Genomic DNA, 18,975 nt, shown 5'->3' on the forward strand with positions numbered 1-18,975 from the left:
CTAGTACCCTTTCTTTATATTTGATTTAATATATTTCTTTAGTTTAATTTTTATTGTTGTTAGCTATAGTCAAAATCAATTCAACCCCCACATTCGTTACCTTAGACTAAATTTAGACAATTATTAATTATATTCGCCTCCTTGTGGTTCGACCCTGTTACCACTAGCCTAGGTTAGTTTTAATAGGAATTATAAATTTATTTTTGGTACTCACAACGACGGGTATCAAATTTTGGCGCCGTTGCCGGGAAGGCAATTGTTCTAATTTTTAGTTGTTTTTATTTAGTCTTTCCTAGTTTAAGGGACATCCGTTCCTTAAACTTTTCTTATATTCTTTTTGTAGTTTCTTCTTATGCGCAGGTCACAGGGTGATGAACTAGTACCGTTCAATCCTGAGATTGAGAAATCCTTGCGCGAGTTGAGACGATCATCAAGGGTGTTGCCGACAGAGGAAGAGCTGAGTACTCTGTCAAGCTACTACGAGAACGCTCTGTTCGAAGAAGATCCACCTACATCTCCTGCTTCTACTTCTTTAGCTGAGACAGTCACTTCTCCAGAAATTCCAGTCATGGCTGAAGAAGCAACTATAGCTAGTCATTTTGAGCCGACAGCTGAAAATCTTTATAAGGGGTTCGAATTACCTGGAGCTGATAGGAAATTCGAACTGAAGCCTTCCTATATCAACTTAGTTGAGATGAACCAGTTCGGGGGAGCTGCAAATGAAGATGCAGCCAAGCATATGGAGATATTTATCAATTATCGCTACTCTATACCCCACCTACCGGTGTGACCCAGGACGGATAAAGGAGACCATGTTTATATTCTCACTCCGCGATCTTTGCAAGGGAGTGGTACAGAGATCTGGACCGAGCCGCTCATGGGATCACCGATTGGAATTCCTTAGCCCTGGCATTTTACAAAAAATACTTCTTTGCCTCGAAGACTAATGCCATTAGAGCTCAGATCACGAGCTTTAAACAAGGGCCGGATGAGAACTTTCATGAAGCATGGGTCCGTTTCAAGAAGCTGGTGCGAACCATTCCGCACCATGGGTTCGAAAAATGGAGTCTTTGCAATCAGTTCTAAAACGGGCTGTATGACGATCAGAGGGCTATTTTGGATCTTTGCGAGCCCAATGGCCGATTTGCTGAGAATATGGGAGAGACTAAGGGGTGGAAGATCATTGATGACTTAGCCACCCATAAAGCTGAATATGGGAATTCGAGAGGCAATCAGAGGAGAGCTGCTGAATCTTCTTCTGTAGCTGCACTAGAAGCTCTCACGGCAAGGTTTGACAAGTACGAGTTGGGAGGAGCTTCAAAAGGAGGGATTTACCATGTAAATGCTGTGTCAGACGGTCCTTTCGTCTGCAAAAGATGTGGAGCTGAGGGATTTGTATCAGAAAATTGTCCTAGTCCCTTTGAGTCTTGTGCTGCCTTTCAACATTATCGGCAGACAAACACGTACTATGAGCCGAATATCCACCCAAACCTGAGGTGGAGTAGCCAGGATGTCCTGAATCCGACTCAATCTCCACAGCAGCAGCAGCAGCAGACTTATGTGCCCCCTCATAAGCAACAACAATATCAAAAGCCTCTGTATATCCCACAGCAGCAGCAACAAACCCAAAATTCCGAGTTTGCTGAGTTGAAGAATATGTTGCAAAAGGAGTCCCAAGCTAGAGAGGCCGGAATGAAACTACTAGAGAGCCAAATTGCTCAATTGGCTAGCAAGAATACCACTCGAGCTCCGGGACACTTACCGACTCAAACTGACCAAAAGGAGACCCTTAATGCCATCACTTTGAGGAGCGGGTCTACCCTGGAGGGGTCTGCTATGATCGAGGGCGCTGCTGAAAAAGATGAGGCGAAACCGAATCAGAATAAAGCCGTAACGAACAATAGCAAGAAAAAGGCGTCTATTGGGGTATATCGATCGATCGATCGACATACCCGATCGATCGATCGAAGTGCGTGTTACAGAGCTTCGGTCTGTTCAAGTTAGTCGATCGATGACCATCCTGGTCGATCGACGGAACCGCCGATAGTGAACCTTTTCGTCCTCCGATGCCCGACAACTTGAGGGATCATTTGTTTCGGGGTACGAAAGTCCCAAAAATATTGGGGCAAGACCCGATCGCTGCGATGGGTCGATCCGGCTCAAGTACGACCCAATGTCGATCAATGGTTCCCATTTGAGACGGTCTGAAGAGGGGTCAAGCTTCAATAAGGAGAAGGTAGTGGACTTCCAGCCTAAGTCCACGGATGCCGGCATGCGAGACTTAGAGGAGAGGGCTAAGTTACTTCTTACAGCCCCCTATCCAGAGAGACTAGTGCCGACAAAGGAACAGGTATCTTTCAATAAATTTGAAAAAGTTATTCGTAGCTTGAATGTACAAGTTCCTTTCCTTGAGTTAGTCAATCAAATGCCTGCTTACACTAAATTCATGAAACAACTCTTGTCTAAGAAAAAGTCACTTGAAACTGTGCATACGGTCGCATTAACTGAGGAGACATGCTCTTATTTGTCTCATCGCACCCCTTAAGCTAGAGGACCGGGTAGTTTTTCTGTTCCTTTGCAATATAGGTACCTTCTCAATTGAGAAGGCATTATGTGATCTAGGAGCTAGTATTAGCGTCATGCCTTTGAGTCTTGCTAGGAAGTTAAAGTTGAATAGGTTTGCGGTTACAAACATGACAGTACAGATGGCTGATCGCTCGGCGGTCCAGCCAATAAGAGTCTTGGAAGACATCCCTGTGCAAATAGGGAAGTTCTTCTTCCTTGTAGACTTTGTGGTCCTAGATATGCCTGAGGATGCCCACATACCTATCATACTAGGTAGACCATTTCTGCACACTACTGGTGCAGTTATTGATGTCGGTTCGGGCACCTTGACCTTCAAGGTAGGCAAGCACTCCATTGTCTTTGCCCATACGGCTAGGAAGAAAGACCCCATGTGGCCTGTCACTTGCAATACGGTTTCTGAAAAGAAATCTTATTTTATACTTCCTGATATGCCTGTCTCTATTCTATTCCTACTCTGTTGTGACACCTCCGCCCCGGGTTGGGAGCAAAGTGGAGGACGATTCTGTTGTTTTACATATTGCAGGAGCTGGTTTGGGGAAGGAAGAGCCGCATGTTACTCCAGCTGTGAAGGAGCAAATTGTTTCAAGAGGCGGTCTTGGATGCCTGAGTTATGGCACTGATGAGGAGCTTGAAGATGAGTCGGTCAAAGTGAGACAGTCCGACTTGGACTTTGATGAGCCGGAAGAGGTCATTGATTGGGGAGATGACGAAGCTGTTGATCCGTCAAGCTCTACGGATGCTGAAGCAAAGAAGGGTGCAGCTGATAAGATGAGCACCGTTGAGGCTACCTCTTGTAGCCAGAAGCCGACCAAGTGGGCCATACCGTGGCCGTTCTTGATCAACTATTAGTTGATCAAATGCTTTATCAAAAACTTTCATTTTATTGCTTTTAGACTCTCTTTTTATTGCTTTTATGTGCGCGAGACTTCGCATTTAATTTTTTTTTTTTTTTTTTGCTTAGGATTTTTAAGCACTTTAGACTTTACTTTGGGTTTTGCGCAATTTTGGGCGCGTATTATTGTGCACTTGCAGGTTTTTAGACCTCATTAGCTCAAGTTATTGAGCAAATACGAAGAAATCAGAAGTTACAGCAGTATTTTCAGTCGATCGACTGGTCTGTGTGGTCGATCGACTGGTCTGCAGTTTCCAGGAGCTACTGTTCCTTTCAGCTTGGTCGATCGACTGAGTGATGTGGTCGATCGACCACCCTGCCCTGATGTACCCATTTCACGACCTCTCCCCTGCTGTGTTTGGTCGATTTGCGGAATTGAGGGAGTTTTCTACTCCACTTTATCTTCCGTCATATTATTTATTTCTTATATTTTCTCAATTATGCACAAAATATCGCTAATTTATTGCTTTCTCGATTTTATGCGTGGTACTTTGTTTGTCTTTTCAGGTACTTATTAGTAGCACTGCTGGCTACTGAAACCTCCTAGCTCACGTTGGTTTGGGGAGGTTTCCTTTGCTGCGCTTAAAGTCTTGTGAGTTCCCGATTTCCACTTCATGTCGTTTTCTTTTATTTTACGCAAATTCCCGTTTCTCTTTTCTTTCATTACATGATTTTGCACAATGGGGACATGGTGTGATTTGGTTTGGGGAAGGGTTTTGCGTCGCATATCATTTGCTTGCATTCACGTCTACATTTTTGTTTTGCATCGTTTATTTCATTTCTCATATATACATAAAATTCAAAAAAAAAATTGAAAAATTTCAAAAATTTCAAAAAATTGCACGTTTATTTTTGCATATAGGTTGAGTCGGAATGGTAGTATTTCAATGATGACATTGCCTTTTCATCTGTTTATGCCTAAGCCGTGCTAATTAACATGTTATTAGTAGAATCGTATAAGTGCATATCTACGAGTTTTCGTTAATTATTTGCTGAACTTGAGACTTGACTTAGAAAATTGGCAAACTACATCATATTTCTGAGTTATTAGAGCCTATAACTGGTGTCATCTGTGACCAGTTTATCTAGGATGTGAGTAGTACTCCTTATGAGACATGTTACATAAATGTGCATAAATATGAACTTAATCTGCTTAATACCTGTATGCATTCGGTTTATGGTTTGTAGACACATGTGGTAGAGGTTTCCCTTTATTCGTTTTGCCCATAAGCTCCACACTGCCAAAAATAGCCTTTTGTCCCGTTTACTACATCTTACATTTAGCCTGCCCTTGTCAAGCTAGTAGTCTATGTTCTTGGGATTGTTACTTAGTTTTTAGTAGCATTTGCTCTTATTGAGATTTTGTTGGATAAAAAGAATGAAGGAGGAAAGAATTTCAAAGAAAGAAGTTGAAAAGAAAGAAAGAAAAAAATGATTCGAAAAAGAAAAAAAGAGTTCTGTACTATATAATGCGGACGATCGACCGCTCATACTAGTCGATCGACTTGGTTCCGAAAGAAAAGAAATCAATTCGCATGAAAAATCCTTATCTTATGGCGATTTTTGCTCCCATGTTGCATTAGTATCTATTGGGGAGTTAGTTGATTACTTTTATACCGGAGATTGTGAGTTTTGTGCTTGCTATAGCACCATTTCGATTGTTTATAAGCAAGAAGTTGGATGTTGCCATATGGTTCCGTTTTGGTACTAGCTTGATCACCTGTACCTCCACTTTTCCATAAATGTTTTGCCTCTTATTACCCATACCTCACATATCTATATACACCTCGGCATGTGTCATGGTCATTAGTTCGGTTGGAATGCATATGTACGGTCATAGAGATTTCTTTCATATTATATTGCAGGCATGTTCTTATAGGTCGCAGTTAGGTGAGAGTCTTTACAAAATGAATTCTTTCTATCCTCTTATATATTCACCCGTGCTTATGTGTGATATGAGCGACCTGTGAGAGTCCAATTTGATAAGTCTCTATAGTTAACGGTTCAGCAGTTTTTAACGACTTCATAACTCGGTTGCATGATTCATAGTTGCTAATTGATTGTTGGTTATTGCATTAAAATGGTTTAGGCTTTACATGTTGCAATTCGCTCTGAGATTGAACTCGTTCCATTAGGTCATTAGATCGAGTCTAGTTCTTGCTTGGGGACAAGCAAGGGTTTGGTTTGGGGAAGTTTGATGCGTGTCATTTATATGATGTTTTCTACCTCATTTTACACGCATTTCAGAGCTCATTTGTGTAGTTTAAGCTACCATTTCCCCCATTTCCGTCTACTTTCGTGTTTTTGTGCATTATTGCAGAAATGTGAAGAATTCAACGAAAATTGAGCTAAATCCGTCCCCGAGTATCCTGCATTGCATTTGACGTGAAGAATTCACATAAGGAACGAGCTTGGTGCGCGTTTCAAGGCCCAAAAGACAAATCCACGAGATTATAGAAGTCAAGTACCAGTTAAAGCAGTCGATCGGCCAGTACCCTTAGTCGATCGACCAACCCACGGGTTCCAGAAGCTACTGTACACTGCATCCCAGTCGATCGACCGGCCCCAGTAGTCGATCGACCAAGACGCTACTTCAGACGAGAATTAAAAGATTGGGAAACTTGAAGCCCATGGTATTTAGGTTTTGGAAATAAAAGTTACGTGAGTTTGGCTATATAACGTAACCTAGAACATCAGAAGAGACATCGAATTATTATCTAAGTTTTACATTCAGTTTTATCAGTTTTAGAATATCAATAATTAGGGTTCGAAATATTGGTTTGCATCGGATTTTCGTTCGTACTTCTAATCATTCCGTTACAATTCCTCTGCAATTTCGGTATTCCTTCTGTTCTATTTCAGTTCATCTTTATTGCATTGATAGTATCGAAATTGCTAGCTAGATTCCAAAGCCAATTTTATCCTTTTATGTTATTTATTTATCTTCCCGTATTAATCATGAATTCGGTATATTTAATAGTAAATCTTATTGTCATTATCATTCTTAGTATGAGTAGCTAATTTATTCGTGCTAGGATGTAGGGGAACTGTAGAAGTAGGCGGCGTAGAATAATATGGACTGAAATCGCGTGTCAGTCGATCGACTGACATACTTGGTCGATCGACTGACCTCGTGAGGTTTTACCTTCGTTTTAATTGTTTTAATTCTTTATTCGACGAATCGAGTGCACACGACTAGTTGAATGTTTAGGATTTGACTGACCCATTAGATCGAGAGATAGGGACAGTTGATTGACCACCAATTAAAATGACTAAACTATGCTGAGATCGAAAGATAGGTAAAGTTTAGATTATTAGTCACTTTTCAGGACGAGAGTCAGTATTAGTGATATTAGGGACTTATAGCGAGATCGAAAGATGCTATCTGTTAAGAGTGGACCGAGAGGACCTCTTGTTTTCCCGCCTCATGTGTTTGACTTAGACCGACTTAGTTTGCTGCCGCCGAAACTATAGTGAACCGACCATCCTAGTACCCTTTCTTTATATTTGATTTAATATATTTATTTAGTTTAATTTTTATTGCTATTAGCTATAGACCAAATAAATCAACCCCCACATTCGTTACCTTAGACTGAATTAGACAACTATTGATTACATTCGCCTCCTTGTGGTTCGACCCTGTTACCACTAGCCTAGGTTAGTTTTAATAGGAATTATAAATTTATTTTTGGTACTCACAACGACGGGTATCAAGTATGCGGAAATGAAATTAAGTTTAGACAAACGTGATAGTCAAAAATGTGGGAAAATATATCCCTCGAATGACAAGACGATAAGGGTGAGTCTAAGCAATCATAGTAAACGAACGACTAAATCCAAGGTGCTCGCTATCTCACACGTCTAAACCCCACAAAAGCATCTTCACAAACTTGTCTTTCATGTAAACATGAAAGCCACAGTCAGTAGGGAGTAACTCAAGGTTCTCACAACCACAAATTGTCGAAACAAACATAACAAAGAACTCAAATAGGTAAATCATGTAAGATAATTACAAATGACATGAACATCAAATTTATATTTAAACATGACCGTTAAATGAGATGGAATAAGATAGATCAACATTAGCATAATAAAGACTCAGTTATTCATGTGTGATAATTAAATAATATGAAAGACAAGAATACAGTCATTTAGACAAAAGCACGTATTTCAAGGAAATATGACATAGACATGAGATTAGGAGTCGAATCATATGAAGTATGTAAGTAAGGGATGAATCAATACAAAATACGTGAATGAAAACCATACCATTACTTTGAAAACTTCTTAGCAAACATTGCACGGGACGTGGCAAGCTTGCATCTCACCTCTAGTATCCGATAGGACCAAGACTCTCACATCCAATCAGTACAAGACGTAGCTCTTACCTTGAATGACATCTGTCAATAACTATAACCAAGCAAGACCTTTACTACTCATTCAATATAATTCCCTTAGTAGGACGATAATAAGGATCACAATGACTCAGTCCTAGTCTAAATCTGGCCAGATTCTCGGGACATTCCCGATTCAACATGCGGCATGACAGTCCAAATCCAAGACTTGAACGACAGATCGGAAGCCGAGAACACACAATCGGCAGGACAGTCCGAAAGAGGCGGAAGATATGAGTTAAACCCATACTTGGCAGATCGGCACAAGTAGGGTGTAAACATAAGTCAAGCAGTAAGGTATAAAATAAAGGCATTATCATAAGAATATCACTCCTCACAAGTAATTATTTATATAAATCTTTCATACTTGTATTATATTAATAAGCATCTCATTTCATAAATATACAAGCCGGTTAAATAACATATAACAAGTGGTAATGAATAATTTATGTAATTTAAAATACGACATGAAATGTAACTAACAACAAATGGGTCATCCATAAGTCTATGTCATGATATTAGCCCATGAAGCATACAAGCCCAACTAATAAAACATAACAAATCCAACTAATAAAACATGACAAGTCAAACTAATAAAACATAACAAGTCCAACTAAATAAATATAATGGGCCTAACTAAACTAAGACATTACAAAACATAGACAAAGGAAAAAAAAAGAGACATGGAGTATAACATGTACTCCATTCCCGTGACCACCCCAACACCACAAGGCCGCGGCTACGCTACCAGTCCACGGCCAGCCTCCAACACCTGCCCCCACGGTCAGGCGCCAGCCGTGGCCAACACCTCCTAGGGCGGTCCAAAACACCACGAAAAACACAACCCAAATGCAAGCAATACATGTAAATAATAAGACGAAACATGAGCATATTTGAGACGAACATTCAGATTGACATTACGACTCAAAACAAGCGCTTACTGTAACCCCCCCATATACCGAGGAGCCTTAACTAGACATTCCTTAGCATATAAAGGCATTACCATCTCGGTTGCCCGAGATAAGTAATCATCAAAAGTCGATAAAAGAACAATTATAGTATATTACAAGTGTTACAACTAACTAATAAAATAAAGTTACAACTCGTCAGCTCCACACTATCTCTATCAGAACTCATGACAACACACCCCTGCCAGGACTCCAGCTATCAACCACATCAACACCTGCTAAGACCGACTGCTCACCATAAGGGATCACGGAAGACACATAAACAAACAAGACAACCACACAAGGTCAGTAACTAAGACAAGACACAACATTAACCAACAACAACCGTCAACACAATACAAATACAAATAGTCGCACACAATCATACCCACTCCAATCAATCTCCGTCACCGACTGTCCACTGGACCAGCCCTGCCAGTGGGGGACCGCAGCCGTTCCCACCTAAGCCCCGCTCATCATAGCGAGCGATAACCCTGTCCCATTAATGTGCACATCCCCTCCCGTGACGGGTTCCACGGAGGGCGAAACTAGAGTGTGAAGCCACTCCCGCAAATGACTCCACTCAGCCGAGGACGCACCTCGAGAACCAGAGACAAACAATCACAGACAGCTGCAATACAACAACAACCGACATCCAGTATACACTAACCAACTACCACGTATACTCAACAATACGGTCACAACAACAATACAACATCACACAACAACCGACACTCTAGACATTTCAACAGAAACTGAGTAGGCGAACATACCTTTAAGCGACTGCGACGATTCCATGTCCATACACGCAATACCCTACAAACAAGCAACACCTATACACACAATATAATCATCTATCACTACCATTCTAACCCTAACTGAGAAGACAAAGATACGGATGATGATGACGACATACCTACATGAGGAAACCTGGTAAAGGACCGCTACCCGACTCAAGCTATGCACTCCTAGGGCAAAAGGACCTTCAAAGGCTCCCATGGAAGGCATATGGTGAAGGGAAGAGGAAGGGACGACGTCTAGGTTTAAAGGAAAGAGGCGGAAATGATTTGCGGTTTTAGGAAAACACGATTATAAACCCTCGCTGAAAAGACGCTACTCGATCGAGTAACTAACATACTCGATCGAGTGGCCCCTACTCGATCGAGTATCCAAGCTACTCGATCGAGTAGCCTCTACTCTATCGAATACCACCCACAATTCAAGACACAAAGTAACTATGGCACGTAATCCTAAGAACCATTACCGCTCCCAAGGTCGGTCAACGCTGGTCAACGGGTCCCTAAAAGGGCGGGTATTACAGTCTTCCCCCCTTAAAAAGAACTTTGTCCCCGAAGTTCAACTCACCTTTCCCAAAGCACAAGATACGAAAATAAGGCGACATCACTACTCCTCCGACATAGGTCACTACTCCCCAGAAATAATATCCCCCATGTCATCATCATCAACTGTCTAACATTCCATCTAGATCGACTTCTACACCCTACCACTTGAAATACCAACCTCACCACATGAACCAGCACAACCAACGACCACACTGCTGCTCACAACTCTTAGCCACGCACTATGATAACACTTTATTTTGCCGATTTTTAACCCACATTTCATCTCTTATTTAGTCAAATTGGTCACCCGACTATCGACTAATTCACCCACTTTGGAATAAAATAGAATATTATTGGTTTTATGTTAATTTATGTCGATCTATATTATTTTCCGGGATTTGGTACTGCGTCCATCTTTTTGTGATGTAGGTACCGAGTCAAGGGAAAACAAAGCCGATAAAGTGGATCAAGACGGCTCTCGAAAGTTATATCTCGTGGATTATCATGTTGAGCTTGTGTGAATACATGCTTTCAATATTTAACTTGGGCCTATTACTAAATGACCCGTCAAAAAAAGGCCAAAAGGAAGAGGAATTGACAATTGATTTTTGGCTGGGAACAAGAGTAGTAGGGAGGTACTAGGTAGTGGAAACAAGCCCACATATTTTCATAGAAAGAGGAAATAGTGGGTCATAGAAAGGGGGGAACAACTTTCGGACAAGAAAACAAGCAGGAAAAGGAGGATTGGAGGAGGAGCCTCCATTTTGTATCAGAGGAGTGCAGGCGGTTTGAGTTTTAGCCGGGTAGAATACTTTCGTTCTCAAAAATCGCACACTCATATTTTCACTATTGTTCCTTAGTATACATTTACATTATCGTCTTAATTTACAACTATTGTATGAAGATCTATCCTTTCAATTCCATCTAATTCAAATTGGTATTAATTTCTTTCTCTTTCTTTCCTTTTTATCAATTGTTTACATATTAGTTAGTTTAAAGTTTGAATATTTAAGTTAGTTTGTTCATAAATGTTCTTCCTTTATGCTTAGTTGTTAGATCTTAGTTTAATTAGTATTAGATTAGTAAAAGTTTAAATCTTTATCATTTTATTTTGTTAAATACTATGTTTAGAGTAATTGTTAATTTGTCTTGTGTTGAATTAGTAATGAATAGTGAGTAATTTTCTCACTAGGGTTCGATTAGTCCCAAACATGTGTTGTTTACATGACTAAATTCCAATTTTGATTAGTTGTTGGGTAATTGGTTTGGGTTAATTAAAGGATTTGACTTGTTATGTTTCACTTGGGATTGTTGTTGACTTTTGACCCTTGACCGTCGACGAGAGTTGACTAGGTTAGAAGTCGGACCACCTCACTTAGACTAGTCGCCAACTTGAGTTGAATTCGGGAGGGAGAACTTGAGAAGGGTGCCTTTAATTTTCAGTTTGAAATCGACCCTTGGGAAAGGGAGTGGGATGACCGGGAATCTATCGTAGTCTTAATGACCTTGACCAATATTTGAGTTGGGGAAATCGAGTCATGAGCCCGGGAGGGAGTTGAGTCGATACTACTAGTGTCCTATTATGAGCCCGGGAGGGAGTTAATAGGCGAATTAGAGGCGTTTTCCCCTTGACTATTATCCTAACGATTAATTAACGGGATTTATGATGGTAGATGAGCATGTTAGTGGATAAATCGGACCCTAGGCTTTCCTTATTGCTTAAATATTTATTTTATTACTTGTTTATTTAGTTTAGTAGTCTTAATTAGTTTAATTTAGTTAATTAGTTTAATATTAATCAATTTCATGATTCACGTAGCTAACTTATAGTCTAAGACAAAACTAATACTCAAACTTGATCTCCTTGTGGTTCGACCTCGACTACCCTTACTAGTTGAGTTAAATTGTTTGATCGGGTACGACGACCTCTACCCGTATATCAAAATGGCGCCGTTGCCGGGGAGGTCAATAGGTTGATATTAGTTTAGTTTTAGGTTTGTTAGACTACGTATTTGTTACTTGTTACTTGTTACATGAAACTTGTTGCATATTACTTAAGTGTTGCATTACTTGTTTTCTTGTTACTTGTCTTTTATTTGTCACTTCTTTGAACACACATAACAATGTCTTGCATACGTGATCATTATAGACCAAACCTTACTCATATTAACCGGCCTATTAATATTGGGGTGGTGGAAGTTGATTATGAGTTTGATATAGGTCTTATTGAGTTGATTCGGCAAGATGTCTTTTGTGGTTTAGATAGTGATGAAGCAATTGACCATTTAGAGACTTTTGAGGCAAATTGTGACCTTGTTAAGAAGGAGGGATTATCGGACCAAACCATTAAACTCTTACTTTTTCCCTTTAGTCTTAAGGGTGAAGCTAAGAGATGGTTACGTTCTCACCCTTCTAGCACCTTTTACACTTGGGATGACTTAGCTCAAGCCTTTTTAAACAAGTTTTACCCTCCCTCTAAAACCGCCTTTAGGAAACGTGAAATTTATAATTTCCAACAAGGCGAGTTTGAGACTTTGAGTGAGACTTGGGATAGGTTTAAGGGCTTGTTGAGAGCTTGTCCCCATCATGGTATTTCACCTTGCGAAATCATGCTTATTTTCTTTGATAATTTGTTTCCTTCTCTTCAAAACTTTGTGACTATATCATCCGGAGTAGGGGCATTTGATAAGTTGAGCATTGATAAGGCTAAAGATTTAATTGAGAACATGGCTCGTGTCGATGAGGATCGAAATTCAATTTGGGCTACATTTAAGAGAGGACCACAAAGTAGACTTAAATGTAATGATTATTCTATGTTTGATGCAATAAGTGGAAATGTGGACTTCTCTTCTTATGTGGATGTGCCTTATGTTCAATCTCATGTTCTTAATCTTCATGTTCCCCTTTCCCATGACATTGTGAATGATATGCATGAGTCTTCATCTTCTTATGAATCTTATGGTGATGTAAAACATGATCTTGATATGTGTTCTTCTTATACATCCATACCCTTTGAGAAGATGGATGATGATGATGATATGTGCTTGGGTGAGACAAGTAGTCTTCTTAATGAGAATTTTGAGGATTTTGAAGAGGGTTTTGAGCCTTTGAGAGATGAAGTTAGTGGTAAAAAAGAATATGCTTTGAGTGAGAAAGAATCAAGAGAAGATTGTTTTGAGGAGGATGATGTCTTTAATGATTCTTGGGATAAGGAGATCGTTGCCACTCTTGTTGATAGCCTTGGGGTAAAGTGGGATGATGATGTTGTTGATGTTGACTTTTTAGGAGAATCTATTTTTGAGAGTTTCCTTGAGGAAGCAACCGTGACTACCCCTATACTTAAGGATGACTCTCTTATTCCCATTATTTTGCATCCACTTGACTTTCGTACCTCTTTACTTGAGCCCATGCTTATTGATGATGATTGTGAGAATCTTACCAAAGAGGTTGTTTTGGCTCCTTGTTTGACTTTTAATGATTATTTGAGTGGGAATTTTGAGGATAAGAGTGAAGAGGAAGTGAAAGGCAAGGAGACTAGTGAAGTCTCCAATGTTGTTGATTGCCCAAGTGGTTTGGAGTTTGATCATCCTCCTCCCACAAGGGAGGATACATTTTACACCATTGAATTTGAAAGTGAGATGGAGAATGATCAAACTCTAGATGAAAGGAGGAAGCTTAAAGATGTGAGCTTAATTGACTTGGGCAAGGAGTTAAGTGGCATTTCCCATAGGTTGTGGGATCCCGGTTAGTTTTGAGACCAAACTTAGGTTTGGCGGTTTTCTTAAAACTGCGCTTCTTGGGAGGCAACCCAAGCTTTCTTTTTATGCTCTTTTTCTTTTTGAAATTTTTTCCGAAAATACAAAAACATGTTTTACCTTTCTTATTTCCTTCCTACACTTGGTCCATTGAGGACAATGTATATTTTAAGTGTGGGGAGGAGATTTATTCCTAAAAATACAAAAAAAAAAAAAAAAAAAAAAAAAAAAAAAAAAAAAAAAAAAAAAAGAGTTGAAAATTTTCAAAAATTACAAAAACATGATTTTATTTATTTGCATTCCCTTATGTAAACGAATAAGTGTGGGGAGAAAACTCCCCTAACATGTGTATATATTGTTGCTTTTGTGTAATAAAATGCATAGGTACATTTGGAACATCGGAGGCATATGCTAAGGAGTTAGAAGACGCTTGGTATAATCGTTCCTATCTCTTCTCCTTTCTCCCTCTCTTTTCTCTTATTTATAATTGAGGAGGTTGGGCTTTGTATGTTGAGGAAGATGTTCCAATTTTGGAACTTGGTGATGTGTGCCTATGTGTTGCTAGGGTTAGATTGCATTAGTTTACTTGGCATATAGTTTGATAGTTGCACTTGCACTATAACATGTATATACTAGTTGCATCATTGCATATAGTTGCATTTAGGTAAAATGTTTTGAAAAGTACCTAATTGGGAACTTTGACAAGAGCAATTAGGCCATTGCAAATACTTTTTCAACTTAAGACTTTGCCTACTATAATGGATTTAAAACACCCTAGGTTGTGTCATCCTAGTGTCTTTTGACCCATAACTCAAAGCCTAGTCAAGGGTTTGCATGTGAGTCACATTTCCAACCCCGTGATGCGATGTGGACTTGGTTAACTTGTCTTGGTGACCTTGATTGACTTGGCGGTATGGCAACCAAAAAAATATTTTTCATGAATAAGTTTAAAGTGTTCATTTCAAAGATTTTGTGATGTGGAAACTTTTTAAATGTCAATGAAACCTCAAAAGTGTTTTGAAATGTTCAAATTTTGCGAAGTTAGTTATTTTGATGGAGGCGTACCACTTCGATGTGCTTTGGAGAGGGATCCATTGAATTGGGCCCCCACACGGTTGTGAATTCAACCGCCCAAAGACAGAGTGACTATCACCCCGAAAAGCTATTGTCTAGAGGTTAACCGGTTGCCTAATAAGCGATTGGCGAAAGCAAAGGACATTAGCAAGGAAGGGACAAACCCCATCTTAAAGTTTTGAAATGTGAAATGCGGAAGTTGAAATGAGGTCAAATTTTGAATGATAGTCAAATCCACCTTTTTGTACAATGACTTGAGCACTTCATTCCCAAAAACCTTTTTGTTATGCCACCTTGTCGAGTTTGGGAAGATCCATGACCTTTACTTTTGTAGAGAATTCGAGGCTTGTCATGTCATATGCCACTAGTTTCATGGGGATCATCATTCCACGCCATCCGATCGCCCTTGACGAAAGCATTTGGAAATTGAGGACGAAAGTAGTCTAGTTTAACACCATTTGGAGGTGATTTGGTTTCATTCTCTTAGACTTAGTGGTTTGTTGAACTAGTATTTGTGACGGAGTATATGCCCTTATATTTGTTCCCTCTTAGTTGACTCCGCCACTTAGATGAGGAAAGTGGCTATTCATTTTGTTGATGCATCCTTATTTATTTCTTTGTGCCTAATTATTGGATGTGTCTAAGTTTTGTGCAAGACCTTACTTGCCTTGCGAATTTTGCTTTTACCTCATAAGTGAAATTACGTGAGTTGAAAGGGCGTTGAGTGCGCTAATACTCAATCGGATATTATAGTAAAATAATTAAATGGTACTTATATTGTGCACTCACTTTGGGTTTGGAGTCATTACTTGTGTTGCATTTTTATCATACTTGAGCTTACTCGAGGACGAGTAAGAGATAAGTGTGGGGAGATTTGATAACACTTTATTTTGCCGATTTTTAACCCACATTTCATCTCTTATTTAGTTAAATTGGTCACCCGACTATCGACTAATTCACCCACTTTGGAATAAAATAGAATATTATTGGTTTTATGTTAATTTATGTCGATCTATATTATTTTCCGGGATTTGGTACTGCGTCCATCTTTTTGTGATGTAGGTACCGAGTCAAGGGAAAATAAAGCCGATAAAGTGGATCAAGACGGCTCTCGAAAGTTATATCTCGTGGATTATCATGTTGAGCTTGTGTGAATACATGCTTTCAATATTTAACTTGGGCCTATTACTAAATGACCCGTCAAAAAAAGGCCAAAAGGAAGAGGACTTGACAATTGATTTTTGGCTGCGAACAAGAGTAGTAGGGAGGTACTAGGTAGTGGAAACAAGTCCACATATTTTCATAGAAAGAGGAAACAGTGGGTCATAGAAAGAGGGGAACAACTTTCGGACAAGAAAACAAGCAGGAAAAGGAGGATTGGAGGAGGAGCCTCCATTTTGTATCAGAGGAGTGCAGGCGGTTTGAGTTTTAGCCGGGTAGAATTACTTTCGTTCTCAAAAATCGCACACTCTTATTTTCACTATTGTTCCTTAGTATACATTTACATTATCGTCTTAATTTACAACTATTGTATGAAGATCTATCCTTTCAATTCCATCTAATTCAAATTGGTATTAATTTCTTTCTCTTTCTTTCCTTTTTATCAATTGTTTACATATTAGTTAGTTTAAAGTTTGAATATTTAAGTTAGTTTGTTCCTAAATGTTCTTCCTTTATGCTTAGTTGTTAGATCTTAGTTTAATTAGTATTAGATTAATAAAAGTTTTAATCTTTATCATTTTATTTTGTTAAATACTATGTTTAGAGTAATTGTTAATTTGTCTTGTGTTGAATTAGTAATGAATAGTGAGTAATTTTCTCACTAGGGTTCGATTAGTCCCAAACATGTGTTGTTTACATGACTAAATTCGAATTTTGATTAGTTGTTGGGTAATTGGTTTGGGTTAATTAAAGGATTTGACTTGTTATGTTTCACTTGGGATTGTTGTTGATTTTTGACCCTTGACCGTCGACGAGAGTTGACTAGGTTAGAAGTCGGACCACCTCACTTAGACTAGTCGCCAACTTGAGTTGAACCCGGGAGGGAGAACTTGAGAAGGGTGCCTTTAATTTTCGGTTTGAAATCGACCCTTGGGAAAGGGAGTGGGATGACCGGGAATCTATCGTAGTCTTAATGACCTTGACCAATATTTGAGTTGGGGAAATCGAGTCATGAGCCCGGGAGGGAGTTGAGTCGATACTACTAGTGTCCTATTATGAGCACGGGAGGGAGTTAATAGGCGAATTAGAGGCGTTTTCCCCTTGACTATTATCCTAACGATTAATTAACGGGATTTATGATGGTAGATGAGCATGTTAGTGGATAAATCGGACCCTAGGCTTTCCTTATTGCTTAAATATTTATTTTATTACTTGTTTATTTAGTTTAGTAGTCTTAATTAGTTTAATTTAGTTAATTAGTTTAATATTAATCAATTTCATGATTCACGTAGCTAACTTATAGTCTAAGAAAAAACTAATACTCAAACTTGATCTCCTTGTGGTTCGACCTCGACTACCCTTACTAGTTGAGTTAAATTGTTTGATCGGGTACGACGACCTCTACCCGTATATCACACTACGAGAATACATTTTCACTAGTACATGACCATCAACATGAAACATGTCACATTAACACAACTATGTTACCCAACGATACGATTCTACTCAAACGCATGACATCATAACTATCTCTCTATGACCGCCTTTTTATAGCACCTTATTCAACCTTTACTTCAACATACAAATTACTCAACAAACATTGAAAATAATTATAGCTTCGTACTGGGAATGTAACAGAAATAATAGAAAACATTATAAACAAACAACAGAATAATTGTAATATCGACCTTTTTATTTTGCGACATTACTCTTCCCCTCTAAAGGAACTTCGTCCCTGAAGTTCACCACCGAATTATTACTCACATTACTTAAAACTTACCTCTTGTCATTTATCCAACACATACAATGCCTTACGGACATTACTCCTTAATCACACAAACATTAAATCATAAAATCATTTGCTACTTTATTCGAATAATTAGCCACAGTCACGAATGCATGTATATATCAATTGTATATATATGGGAAATACGCGACTCCTGTGAAATATAACTAGTAGACGTTGAGGATGTAAAATGACTGCAATAAGAACCAACTACTACTTGCACTATTCGTTACGGATCCGCATTCAAAATCCAAACACGACTTCCAACATATCAAATTAACGGTCCAAACATATTAATAATCGTAAACAACCATGTTAAACATCAAGACATGCAATGATATAACCATTAAAACAATTTTAATTAACGAAATATTCCTGTAACAGTGTCACTCATTCGAGTATATAGGGTACTCGATCGAGCTGGCCCTACTCGATCGAGTGTCTTAGCTACTCGATCGAGTAGCCTCAAATTATAATACTCCATACCCGTCACACCTGCAGCTACTCGATCGAGTGAGGGGCACTCGGTCGAGTGGCCACAGGTCAAAAATCCTCGAAATCTTCCTGTCATAACACAATATATATAGAATGTCACATAAGCGCGACTCGGGATGACAACCCGACCCCCAGAATCCTGCAAACAAGTTTAATCTAAGCAAATACGGCCGTATGGCCATCAATACAAACCAAATGTAAGAAGTACGAACTAAAAAGACTACTACCATCCAACACAACCAAACACCATAAACAAAGAGAAAGAAAAGGAGTATCACTCCTGCTGCTGCTGCTCCTCCATCATCTCATCCCCAGCTCCATCCCTTCCCGAGGTGCCTGCTCCTGATGCCCCAAGACCCGCGTCGACCCCTGCTCCAGCCCCTGGACTCTCATACCATGGGGTCAAACCGCCAAAAGCAAAGGACTGTGGTGTCCCCCATGCTGCCATGTCCACTCCATAGGAGTGGAAAACCCCACTGTAGTCTCCAACCCCGCTCCACCACACTGGGTGTGGTCCCTCGGTCCCAATACCCTGAGTATAT

General features: G+C 39.4%; 1 non-coding gene across 1 annotated transcript; it reads right to left on the minus strand.

Moving 5' to 3' along the window:
* Positions 1 to 948: 948 nt before the first annotated feature.
* LOC141598031 (small nucleolar RNA R71) lies at positions 949 to 1,055 on the minus strand. The gene has a single exon (XR_012523234.1). It is a non-coding gene; the product is annotated as a small nucleolar RNA R71 (small nucleolar RNA).
* Between the last annotated feature and the right edge of the window lie 17,920 nt (positions 1,056 to 18,975).

This window comes from Silene latifolia, chromosome 8 (genome assembly GCF_048544455.1).
Source record: "Silene latifolia isolate original U9 population chromosome 8, ASM4854445v1, whole genome shotgun sequence".
Lineage (NCBI taxonomy): Eukaryota > Viridiplantae > Streptophyta > Magnoliopsida > Caryophyllales > Caryophyllaceae > Silene > Silene latifolia.